This window comes from Papio anubis, chromosome 14 (genome assembly GCF_008728515.1).
Source record: "Papio anubis isolate 15944 chromosome 14, Panubis1.0, whole genome shotgun sequence".
In the NCBI taxonomy this organism is placed as follows: Eukaryota; Metazoa; Chordata; class Mammalia; order Primates; family Cercopithecidae; genus Papio; species Papio anubis.
This window is the reverse complement of record NC_044989.1, coordinates 43,359,039-43,371,870: the sequence shown is the minus strand read 5'-3', so window position 1 is coordinate 43,371,870 and position 12,832 is coordinate 43,359,039. Positions and strand designations below refer to the sequence as shown.

General features: G+C 49.4%; 1 long non-coding RNA gene across 1 annotated transcript in view; it reads right to left on the bottom strand.

Annotated features, from left to right (window-relative positions):
• Window positions 1–6,015: 6,015 nt before the first annotated feature.
• LOC110741052 overlaps window positions 6,016–12,832 on the bottom strand; it is an 8,952-nt gene continuing 2,135 nt past the window's right edge. Inside the window, exon 2 of the long non-coding RNA XR_002516623.2 lies at window positions 6,016–6,236. This is a non-coding gene — a long non-coding RNA (uncharacterized LOC110741052). The remainder of the gene's footprint in view (window positions 6,237–12,832) is intronic.

The window sequence follows — 12,832 nt, the reverse complement described above, 5'->3', positions numbered from 1 at the left end:
CCACTTCCCACTGGGGACCTCAGACAAGTGACTTTCTCTCTCTAGGTCTTCCTTTCCTCATCTGTCAAATGGGAGGATAACATAACCTGTGTCCCAGGATGGGTGGTTGGGCCTGGCACACTGTGAGGGGCAGCACAGGGCGTCCATGCGGCACCCGCTGTTGTGATGAATTGCTAGGACCTGGGAGAAAGTGCAGAGGGACCAGGGCTCCCCAGCACAGTCCTCCTGTTCTTCCCCTTTCTGGTTGTCTGCTCTCTCCACCCAGAAGAGGGCTTGGGCGAGGCCACCTCTTCCCCTCTGCAGCACTTCCTCCCCAGGACCCAGTGTTGTCTACACCGGCGGCAGGGTCCAGTGTCAGACTCGTTCTCCTCAGCCGGGGACGGTGTGGGCTGCCACACTCCTCTCCCTGGCTGCAACTGCAGTGCTTTGCTCAATAAGGCCCCAAGGGTTGCTGCAACCAAACAGGGACTGAGCCGCTGAGGTGACACACAGTACGCCAGTGGCTGCTAGCTCCAAAGTCCAGATGCTATGCACTCTGCCCTGCTGCTGCCCCTTCTGCCTTTCTTTTGGCATCGGAATGACCTTAGTCTCCTTATCTGCAAAATGGGCATAATAATTGCTTCTCTTGCTTCCTCAGCCAGAGGACAGGGAGAACAATGGGGCTGGGCTGGGAAGTTGTGAGAAAGTGAAGACCTCGCTGTGTGCAAGGCAGGCGAGCCTGGCTGGGGCGGGGGACATGACAGGAGGAACTGCAGGGAGACCTCACCACCCATCCAGCCACCTTCCATCGTTGGCCAGGGCCGCGTGTCTGAGTCCACAGCGCCCCCTGCTGGCTAGTCGGCCCAGAAGCTCCCTGTGGGCAGCACCAGTCCCACACGGCATTTCCCCGCAGGGACCACGGGGAAGGAGCGGCCCTGCCCTCAGGGAGCCCCATTGGAGGAAGGACGTGCACCCAGACCTCAGGGAGCCCAGACGGGGCGTGGGGAGCCAGGGCTTTTGTCTGAGAAGGGAGCTCCTGAGGCCAAGGAGCGTACCATTCTGCTCTGAGGAGCCTGCTGAAATCCTTCTGCTGAAGGTCTACTGCCCGCCAGGGAGCCAGTGGTCAGCTCCAAGTCCAGCAGCCACACCTTGATTAGGGCTGCCCCCCACCCCGCTCCCATCCCACATGTACTGTGAAGGGGGGACATTGGGCAAGGACAGACCCTGACAAGTCAGGCTGGGGTTGGTCAGGTCCCTGGCTCGCCCTCAGGCTGGGCCCCCGTTGGCATCAGCGGCGGTGCTCCCAGCCCTCCGGAGCCCAGGCGCCTTCCTCCCCCGTCGGACCTTTTCTCCAACTCAGTGGCTTCATCATCTCAGCTTTTCCTTAGCCTGGTTCTGTGCTGGGTACTGGGGATTCTGGGAGGAGAAGCCCCTAACTGGCCCTCTGGGATCTCAGACATGCCCTTATCCCCTACCCTACCATGCCCCTTCCCTCCTTCCCCTTCAGTGTCTTCCCTGCTCCCTGGGCTCCAGGACCTGCTCTGGGAGGAAGGCAGCTGGGGCAAACAGACACCCCCTAGATTAAAATCCAGCCAGCGGTGGCCATCCTTCCAGGATGCTCTCCCAGTCATCCCACATCCTGGGCTCTTGCTTACTGTCTTTGAGACTTTCCCCTCAAAATCTCTTCTCCCCCAACTGCCTACATAAGTCCCCAGTGGAATTTCACCTCCTCCAGGAAGCCTCCCTGGCTGGATCTCAGCCTCTGTGGTTTTCCCCAGCTTTAGACTTTTTCCGGATCTTTTGGCACACACTGCTTTATCCTATCTGCCCATAGTAGATGCTCCATGCCTCACAAAGGAAAATCTATGGCACCTTCTTCTTTGCACCCCTGGGAAGACCCAGGAGACAGTCTCTACATGCTCACTTAAGCCCATTTAAGTCAGTGGTTTTCAACTGGGCACAGTTTTGTTCCCAGGGGACAATTATCTCAATGTCTAGAGATAATTTTAATGGTCACAACTTGGGGAGGGGGCGGTGCTACTGGCATCTAGTAGGTGGAGATCAGGGATGCTGTAACACCCCACAACGCACAGGCAAGCCCCTACCCCAACAAAGAACTGCCTAGCCCAATATGTCAGCAGTGCCCAGGTTAGAAATCCTGATCGAAATAAATTCATAGATTGAGGTATAAATATAGCGTCCAAGAAGAGGCAATGGCTCAGGCAGGAGCAAATCATCCCTCTGAAGGAGACAGAGAAGGAGCCTCCCCTCCATGTGACCATCACAGTCTCAGGCCCCTCCCACGCCCTTTCCTGGGCTGGTAGTGTCTAAGTGGAGGCTCACCTGAGCTAGAGGAGGAGGAGCCAGGGTCTGTCTAGAGAGTCTGTAGGGGAAGTGGGCTCTGTGTGAGCAGGTCTTTGGGAACAGGCTTGGCCTCAGTTTAGTCATCTGTAAAATGGGAATAGGTGGCCCCTTCCAGTTCTAATGGTTTAGGGTTCTAAACTGAGTCTCAGATGTGCGCAATTCATTTTTCCCTCTGCTGATGGGCAGGACCCCTCCAGCAGAGCTGAGGGTAGAGTACAGTCTCTGGACCCCTTCACCAGATGTGTGGGGTTATTGTGGCTATAATTGCCCTTCAGGAAACAGCTGTGAGAACAAGAATGCTTTGATAGGTCCCATCAAAGCTTCCTTCACATCTCCTGGGGACTGACTGGGTGGGGGCGCATGAAGAACTTCCAGCTGGGAGCAGCTGTTGGCCAGGCCCTATGCAGAGGTGGAGGCTTCGCCGGGTGGCCCCACTGTAGTTGGGGTTAAGAATGTCCCAGAGACTAGTCACCCTGAGACAGGCCTCTCTGAGGGCTCTTCAGGGGCCGTCTCTGTGCCCTCCTGGGGTAGGCTCGGGTGATGCAGGGTGCTTGGCTGCAGAGCAGAGGTGGCACTCTCCTGGTATGAAAACCTCTTGTGCCACAAGGGGCCTAGCTCTGGCTCCCTGGGGCAGGGGTCCACACAGAGGGCAGGGGAAAGTGAACCCACAGAGCCCCTCTCAGGCCTCTCAGAGATAACCTGGTCTCTGGTTATCGAGGGGACCTGAGCACCTCCCTGTCCGGACCTCACAGACCTGCCTTATGGGGGCGAGCTCTATCCGGGGTCCACACCTGACTAGGAAGTGATTGGCCGTGGAGGAGAATACGCAGAAGCCTCTCTGCCAGTCAAGGCCTTTTTAGCACTTTCCACAAGGAAATTGTTGCCTAAGCAGCCCCTTCTGCAAGTGGGGTGTGTGTATGGGCATGTGCCTGTGCACACTGGCTGCACCGCGGCTGGGCTGGAACATCCCTGGGTCCTATCATGCGGCTCTGCACGTAAGGCTGTATTTTGGAGTTGGCCCTGGGCCAGGTGCTGGAGTCTCCACTGAGACGTTGAACTCCTCCGAGCCTCAGCTTTCTCGTGTATGTATGGGCACAGTAATAGTTCCTACCTTATAGATGGTTGTGAGGGTCAAATGAGGGAACGTATGTTAAGCATTTAGTGTGGTCACTGGGGCATAGATTGTGCTCAGTGAGTGCTGGCAGGGGCTTTTGCTGCTGCTGTCATCATCATCATCACCACCATTCGAATGAACATCTTGATTTCCAGAATCCAACTTTTAGGTGATCTATTGCTTTAGCCCGATGTGAAAAACAAAGTACTGTCTCGCTTTCCCCACCACCCCCCTGCCTTCCAAGCAGCTTGCAGAGGCAGGTGGGAGAAGCTTTAGCCCAGGAACACCTTGGACATTTGGGGTACGGGATGAGGACCACAGATGTGGGGTGGCTGGGGATGGAACTGAGATTGGCTGTGTTCCTGTCGCCTTCGGGGAGTGTGTGTGAGAGTTTGTGTGGTGAGTGTGTGAGGGTGCAGGAGTGTGGTCTGCACCCTGTCTGTGTGTGTGTCTGTGTGGGGCATGCATGCATGCTCTGGGTGAGGAGGCATGTGTGCCGGGTGTGCACCATGTAGGAATGCTTCTCAGTCCGTGTGTGTCAGGGCTTCTCTGCATTGATCCCCTCTGGGTTTCTCTGCCCCACTGCTCCCCAACTGAGTGCATCTGTGCTTCTGCTGCTGTGTGTGGGTACCTGGCCCTTGGGTCCTTTCTAACAGTGCCCTGCTGGGCTGATTTGTGGGAGCTTCTGCTGCATGAGAGGGCTCCAGGGCTGAGGTGAATGGAGGCCGCACAGGCCTGCTGCTTCAGGAGGACTGAGTGCGGAGGCCTTCTGGGTCTGGAAACATCCTTCTCATGCTAGTAGAAGTTAAAGATTCTTCTTTCCTGGAGTAAAGACTCTCGGGTTCCTAATTCGAAGCCACGATGGAGTTTAGAGTTCCACCCTGGACTAGTTCTCTCATTTTATGGCTGGGGATCTGAGACCTAGCCAGGGATGGGGCATGGCTTGAGGTGTGGGCCGTGGGGGGAATGGGCTGCTGTTGGGAACCTCGCTGGCCCTATTCCCTACTCTGAATAGTGTCTTTCCGGGGCCAGACGCTGTGCAGAGGTAGAAGTCTCAGCAGAGAATCTGGGTTCTCTCTCACCAGAGAATCTGGCACAGATTCTTCTGCGCATGGCAGGGACTTCTCTGGGAACGGGCTCCTAGAGCGTAGCATTCCTGATAAACAATGAATAACTTTTTAGTATAGTATGTTGTAAATATTGCATGGAACATATTTATACTAAAAATTATTCATTATTTGTTTGAAATTCAAATTTAACCTGGCATTCTTATTTTTATTTGCAAAGTCTGGTAACTTAGCGCTAAATGGGCTAAGAGGCTGGGGGAGAAGTAGGGAGACCCAGCCAGCCATGTTCCGCTCTGGCCAGCAAATTCAGGGCAGCTCCAATCAGCTCATGCCTGTTGAGTGATTCCTGGGGCTCAGCCTCGTGCCGGGAGCATGGGGCTTACTCAGTCTGAGGCCCAAGGCTTCTCTGCCTACTAGATCCACATGGTCTAATTCAGTGGACCTAAATGGTGGGGCCAGGGAACCAGACTGGCTTAGGATAGCTTTCCTACCGATGTGGCTGCTGTGTTTCAAATGTTAGGAGATGCTATTGTAATGAATAAAATGCACATTTGTTCCAAGGCAAGCATTGCATAAGGGCTGTTGCTATTAAAACTTTTTCTTGGCCGGGCGTGGTGGCTCATGCCTGTAATCCCAGCATTTTGGGAGGCTGAGGTGGGCAGATCATGAGTTCAGGAGATCGAGACCATCCTGGCTAACACGGTGAAACCCCGTCTCTACTAAAAATACAAAAAATTAGCCGGGCCCGGTGGCAGGCGCCTGTAGTCCCAGCTACTTGGGAGGCTGAGGCTGGAGAATGGCATGAACCCAGGAGGTGGAGCTTGCAGTGAGCCGAGATCAAGCCACTGCACTCCAGCCTGGGAGACGGAGTGAGACTCCATCTCAAAAAAACAAACAAACAGGCCGGGCGCGGTGGCTCAAGCCTGTAATCCCAGCACTTTGGGAGGCCGAGACGGGTGGATCACGAGGTCAGGAGATCGAGACCATCCTGGCTAACACGGTGAAACCTCGTCTCTACTAAAAAATACAAAAAACTAGCCGGGCGCGGTGGCGGGCGCCTGTAGTCCCAGCTACTCGACGAGAGGCTGAGGCAGGAGAATGGCGTGAACCCGGGAGGCGGAGCTTGCAGTGAGCTGAGATCCGGCCACTGCACTCCAGCCTGGGCGGCAGAGCGAGACTCCGTCTCAAAAAACAAACAAACAAACAAACAAAAACAAAAACCTTTTTCTCAATCCGGAGAATACCAAAAGCATAGTTACTAGTGGAGAGGGACACATTTAGGGGTGTGATTTTCTACTGAAAAGTGTGAGAATTCTAGGACTTGACCTTTCATGTACCATAAACCCCATGGGCATGTGGTGAAGGTGGTCCTATGGATGGACCCCTTCTTGGAATAATGTTTTCAGATGTGTAAAATGAAATTCACAGGGCTGCAGAAGAAACCAATGCTACTAAAATACTCTTACCAAAGCATTAAGAAAACAGCTCTGATATAGTAATATGCGTGCTTCTTTATTGACACCTTAATGGTGATCATTTTAAAGTGGCGATGAATATAAATGATATTTGAAAAGACCTGCAACAACTCTAACGTGATTTAAAAATGTCTGTGATTTCAACTGGACTGGTGACAAAGCTTCAGGTTCTGCAAATACAACTGGAGATTTTTCCTACATCCATATTGAAAGGAAAGGCTACCTTTCAGCTGGAGCCTAGTGAAAACAAAGATACATTTTTTTACCATCTGAACTCATGAATGGCAGCATCATAGGAAAGGTAGAAAAGAGAAAAAAGGAATAAAACAACCCTCACATTCATGGACCCCTGAATTCTATTCCCAGACCTCTGGGTGAGAAGGGGCATCTGTAAACCCCAGGTTAACAGCATGTGCTCTCAAGGAAAACCCACAAGAGGATTAGAAAAGAGTTCAGGCAAGAGTCGCTCATGTGCAGAAGTGGGGTGAAATCAGACAGGAACATGATGGGCAATCTCCAGGCATGGGCCAGTGTGTAGGGGGCTCCGTGGCTGCCCACAGGACCCAGGAAAGACACTAAGTATGCTCCTACCTGCACTGCCTGACCCAGTGCTGCAGACCTTGGGTTAAGCATTGCTCTCCAAGGTCCTTGCTGTGTGGGCAGACCTTGTCCTTCCTGAGCAACCAGCCACGGGTTGACACTGGGGGATCTGGGCTGTTCTGGGGAGAAGGTCCTGGAGGGAAGGACTCAGGCAGAGCTGCTGACCAGGTGAGACCAGAGACCCTGGTTCGGAGAGGTGCTGTGGGCAGCTTTGGAATGAGGGGGAGGGAGGCAGGAAGGGTGGGGGGCATATTCAAGCCAGAGCTGGGTTTTGTCTTCACGGGTAGGAGTGCCCAGGATGAGATGCACATGAGAGGAAACCATGAGGAAGGTTCTGGAAATCTATGCCTTTTGCCTCCTTCCTGAACTTCCTCTCTCTCTCCCCTCCTCCCACCTGGAATCAGGATCCAATTTCCTCTTTTTTCAAAATACAACTCAAAACAGATTTAATCTCAGAGGATTGTTCTGTGAGGACCTGTGGAAGCAAGTTGTTGCTGAGGTTGTAAGATAAAAATAAAAAGCTCTGAAAAATAAAAAGCTCATTCGGCACGTGAAGTGACTTGAATCCCTGGCTGCCGGTCACCTGTGTCCTGCCTGGACATCAGCTAGGGCCACATCTCAGGGTTAGTTTCCCTCCCCTGCCCCTTCCTGTCCTAAAGTGGTCCCAGTCCATGGGGACCTTTCAGAAATTACCACCTAGAAACCCTAAATTTGGAAAGGGCCTAGCACCCTGTGACCTGTGATAATCCTCACGGCAGAGGCTAAGCATGAAGATTCCCAGGCCCCTTCCAACCGAATGAATTGGAATCTCCTAGCAGCTTTTGGGGATTCTGCTGCAGCTGGTGCGTGAAGTCCACCCCGGGCAGGCCTTGTCCCTGGCTGGCAGCTTGCTCAGTGAGCTCCTGGAGGTGGTCTGTGTTGGGGGCCTTTCTTTATGCAGTGTGTCAGAGAGGGGGCTTCAGGACAGAACTTTTAAGCTCTTGAAAACTGTCTGTTGATAGCCACAATCATTCTGAAGTGCAGTGAGATGGGGTGGGGTAGAGTAGGGTGGGTGTTGCCCAGTGTGTGAGATGTGGGATTCTTTGGGGCCAGGTGACAGAGGGTCAGCGCTGATACAGTAGAATGTGTTGGAGTCGCCTGACAGGGGTTGTCTGAGACACTTCTCAGGTGGTGTAACAATGATGCTCCTGACCTCCCATCACTCAAGGCCAAGGGACACAAAGGACACAAGGGACACAGGCAGTCCCACAGAAAGGAGGGTTTTCCATTCCTCTGGAACAAACTGTGATCCACTGTGGGCAGCCTGCATTTATGGTCCTAGACACCCAAAGCCCTTCTCTTTAAGCTTTAAATTCCTACCAGGCCAGTATTTCCAGAACTTTTTGAGCAACATTACTAAACCATGGAATGTAAGAAGTCTCCTCCCACAAACACACAAAACTAGTAATTTTTTTTTCTTTTTGAGACAGGGTCTCGCTCTGTCTCCCAGGCTGGAGTGCAGTGGCCCAATCATGGTTTACTGCAACCTTGACCTCCCAGGCTCAAGTGATCCTCCCACCTCATCCTCCTGAGTAGTTAGGACTACAGGTGCATGCCACTATGCCTGCCTAACTTTTATATTTTTTTGTAGAGACAGGGTCTCATTATGTTGCCCAGGCTGGTCTCTAACTCCTGAGCTAAAAGTGATCCTACTGTCTTGGCCTCCCAAAGTGCTGAGATTACAGGTGTGACTCGCTGTGCTTGGCCAAAACTGGTAACATTTTTAGTTTAAAATTTATGTTGAGGCTGGGCGCAGGGGCTCACACCTGTAATCCCAGCACTTTGGGAGGCCGAGGTGGGTGGATCACAAGGTCAGGAGATCAAGACCATCCTGGCTAACACGGTGAAACCCTGTCTCTACTAAAAATACAAAAAAATTAGCCGAGCATGGTGGTGGTTGCCTGTAGTCCCAGCTACTCCGGAGGCTGAGGCAGGAGAATGGCGTGAACCTGGGAGGCAGAGCTTGCAGTGAGCTGAGATCGTGCCACTGCACTCCAGCCTGGGCAACAGAGTGAGACTCCATTTCAAAAAAAATTTTTATGTTGAAAAATGCATTAATGTATGTATGAAAATTATAAATATGTGACTACACTTATCATCATATGATCATCTGCCTTTACAAAATGGGACACTATCAGATGTCAGGAATTCATATTAGGGCTTGCTCAATGCATGAATGATGTTGAGAATTCTGTGATCTCTAATACATTTCAGAAGTGCTATATTGGTCTGTGAGATACTTGAGGACAAGAGTCAGAACTAGTGTCCCCTCATATCTTAGGATGAACTGTTATATTGGTAGCCCCCAGTGAATAATACCTTTTGACATTCATGCCCTTGTATCGTTGTCTTCCCCTCATGGGCTTGAACATGTAACTTGCTTTGGACAATGTAACATTGATAAGCATGATGCAAGTATAGATCTAATAAGCACTTGCTTCACGTCTTGCAGCTTGTCCTACTGGAATGCTCTCAAGGAATCTAGCCACCTAGCTAGCCACCTGGGTAGATTCATGAATGATGAGACAGCACATGGAGAGACAGAGGCCATGTGGAGGAGCCAAGGCACCAGATATTTTAGTGCAGCCATTTTGGACTTTCTAGGCTAATTCAGTTGAATGAGCGGCACTAAGATGCCAGCTGGAGCAGAAGAACCAACCAGCTGAGCCCTACTTGAATTCCTGACCCACAAAATCATGAGAAATATTGCTGTTTTAAGCCACAAAATTTTGGAGTGATTTGTTATACAGCAATAGATAACTGAGATACTTGTAATAGGTGTGTAATAAATGTGTATGAAATGACTGAATGGCAAATCACAATTCTAGCCCTGGTGCTAATCTCTTACATTGGTCTTGGATACTCATTAAGCCTTGATCACATCTGTTTTCTGGTATGATTCCTCTGATGGCTAATCTTATGTGTCAACTTGACTGGTTCACAAAGCGTCCAGATATTTGGTCAAACATTATTCTGGGTGTTTTATGAGGGTGTTTTTGAATGGGATTAACAATTAAATCTGTAGACTAAGTAAAGCAGATTGCCCTCCATAATGCAGGTGGGCCTCATCTAATCAGTTGAAAGTTTAAGTAGAACAAAAGGTTGACCCTGCCCTGAGTAAAAGAGAATTCTGCCTGATAAACCTAAAATTGGAACATTGGCTCTTCCTGATTCTGCAGTAGTCTGCTGGCCTTCAGATGAGACATTGGCTCTGCCAATTTTGAACTTGCCACCCTCCATAATTGCTTGAACCAATACCTGATTCTCTCTCTCTCTCTCTCTCTCTCACACACACACACACACACACATACACACACACACACACGTTCCTTGACTTATGATGGAGATATATCTCAGTAAACCCATCATAAGTTGAAAATATCATAAGTCAAAAATGCACTGAATACACCTAACCTACCAAACAGCACAGCTTGGCCTGGGCTAATTTAAATATGCTCGGAACACTTACATTAGCCTACAGTTGGGCAAAAATCATCTGGCAATATAGTAAACTGTAGAATATAAGTTGTTTACCCTCATAATTGTATGACTGATTGGGAGCTGCAGCTCACTGCTGCTGCCCAGCATCATGAAAGAGTATCATACCGCATATTGCTAGCCAGGAAAAGATCTAAATTGAAAATTTGAAATATGGTTTCTACTGAATGTATATTGCTTTTGCACCATCATAAAGTGAAAAACATCATAATTCTGAACCATCATAAGTTGGGGACCATCTATGTATACATAGGAGACATATGTATACATATCTCCTATAGGTTCTGTTTCTCTAGAGAACCCTGACTAATATAGATTTTGCTACCAAGAGTGGATGCTACTATAACAAATACCTAAAAATGTGGAAGTGGCTTTGGAATTAGATAATGGGCAAAGACTGAAGAGTTTTGAGGTGCATGTTAGAAAAAGCCTAGATTGCCTTGAAGAGACTGTTGGTGGAAATAAAACATTAAAGGCAATTCTGGTGAAGGCTCAGAAAGAAAAGAGTTGTAGAGAAAGTTTCTATCATCTAAGAGAATACATATTATCATCATAAACAGAACGTTGGTAGAAATATGAACATTAAATGTGCTTATGGTAAGGTCTCAGAAATGAGGAGCATAATGTTGGAGACTGGTGAAAAGGCAATCCTTGTTATAAACTAGTAAAGAACTTGGCTGAATTGTGTTCAGCCAAGGTAAAACTTGGGAGTGATGACCTTGGATATTTAGCACAGGAGATTTCTAAGCAGAGTGGTGAAAGTATAGCCTGGTTTCTCCTTACTGCTCATAGTAAAATGCAAGAGGAAAGAGATAAGTTGAAGGCATTGTTGTGCAAAAAGGAACCAGAATTTAAAGATTTGAAAATGCTCAACCTGTCCATATTTCAAAAAAAGAGAAAACACATTTATCTGCTTGGTGCGAACACCAAAGGCCTGTCTGGACAATCACTCCATGAAAAGATTCCCACGAACTTAACCATCTCAGCTTCAACCAGCTCAACTGAAGCCGGGAATAAAGATGGGATTATACTAGCAGAAACACTTCCAGCTGGGACTAAAGAAAACAGAGAAAATAGAACAGAATGAAAGAAGGCTGTTGGACTTCTGGGATTCTACAGGACAGGACAATAGAGTTATCCAGCTTTGAACATGTGTTATCCTTCAAGAAAAGGGAAGAATGACCCCTGAAGACAATTTGGAGATTATCAGGGCTGCCACTCACACCCCAGGCCCAGGGGCATGGTTGTTTTTTCCTATTTTTAGAGAGCATGGCCACCTTCTTGGTTTCAGTGGGCCAAAATGTTGCCCAGTGCCTCAGGGGCAAGATGACTAGCAGAGCTGCAGAATGGGGTCTACCACCTAGGGTGGTGGGGGTGATGCAGCTGCCCAGTGGGCAGAGCATTCAGCCAAAGAGGATTATTCATTCTTTTTTGTTTTTTTGAGACAGGGTCTCCTTCTGTCACCCAGGCTAGGGTGCAGTGGTGTGATCATGGCTAACTGCAACCTTGACCTTCTGGGCTCAAACGATCCTCCTGCCTTAGCACCCCTACCCCTGAGTAGCTGGGACTACAAGCGTGCACCACCACGCCTGGCTAATTTTTGTATTTTTTATAGAGACAGAGTTTCACCATGTTGCCCAGGATGGTCTTGGACTCCTGAGCTCAAGTAATCCTTCTGCTTTGGCCTCCCAAAGTGCTGGGACTACAGCCTAATGGACTGCAGATCTAATGGAATTTTCCTTGCTAAGTTTTGGATTTGTTTGGGATCCATTGCCCCTTTCTTTCCAATTTCTCCCTTTTGGAATAGGGATGCGTATTCTATGCCTGTCCCACCATTGCATTTTGGAAGCACATAAGCTTGTCTGGTTTCATAGGTTCACAGCTGGAGAGAATTTTGCCTTAAGATGAATCATACCTCAAGTCTCATCCATACCTGGTTTAGATATTCAGTGAGACTTTGGACTTGGAATTGATGTTGGAATGGGTTAAAACGTTTGGGGGTGCTGGGATGGGGTGAATGGATTTTGCATGAGAGAAGAATATGAATTTTAGGTGGCCAGAGAATGGAATGTTTTGGAGTGAATTTTATCTCTCCACCAGATCACATGTGAAAGCTCTGACTCCCAATGTGACCCGATTTGGTGATAAGATCTTTGAAGAAGTAATTAAGGTTAAATGAGGCTGAGCATGGTGGCTCACGCCTGTAATCCCAGCACTTTGGGAGGAAGTGGGCAGATCATTTGAAGTCAAGGGTTCGAGACCAGCCTGGTCAACATGGCAAAACCCTGTCTCTACTAAAAATACAAAAGTTAGCCGGGTGTGGTGGGGCTTGCCCATGGTCCCAGCTACTCAAGAGGCTGAGTTAGGAGAATCTCTTGAGCCTGGGAGGCAAAGTTTGCAGTGAGCTGAGATGGCGCCACTGCACTCCAGCCTGGGTAACAGAGTGAGACTTCATCTCAAAAACAAACAAAACAAACAAAAAAGGTTAAATGAGGTTCTAAGTGTGGGGTCCTAATCTGATAAATTGGTGTCCTTATAGAAGAGGGGGAAGCGCCACAGCTCTCCTCTCTGCATGCATGCACCGAGAGAAGAGACTGTGAGAGGGCACAGTGAGAAGGAGCAATTCAAGGAGAGAGGCCTTATCAGAAACCAACCCTGCTGGCATTTTTCTCTCTCTCTCTTTCTCTCTCTTTCTC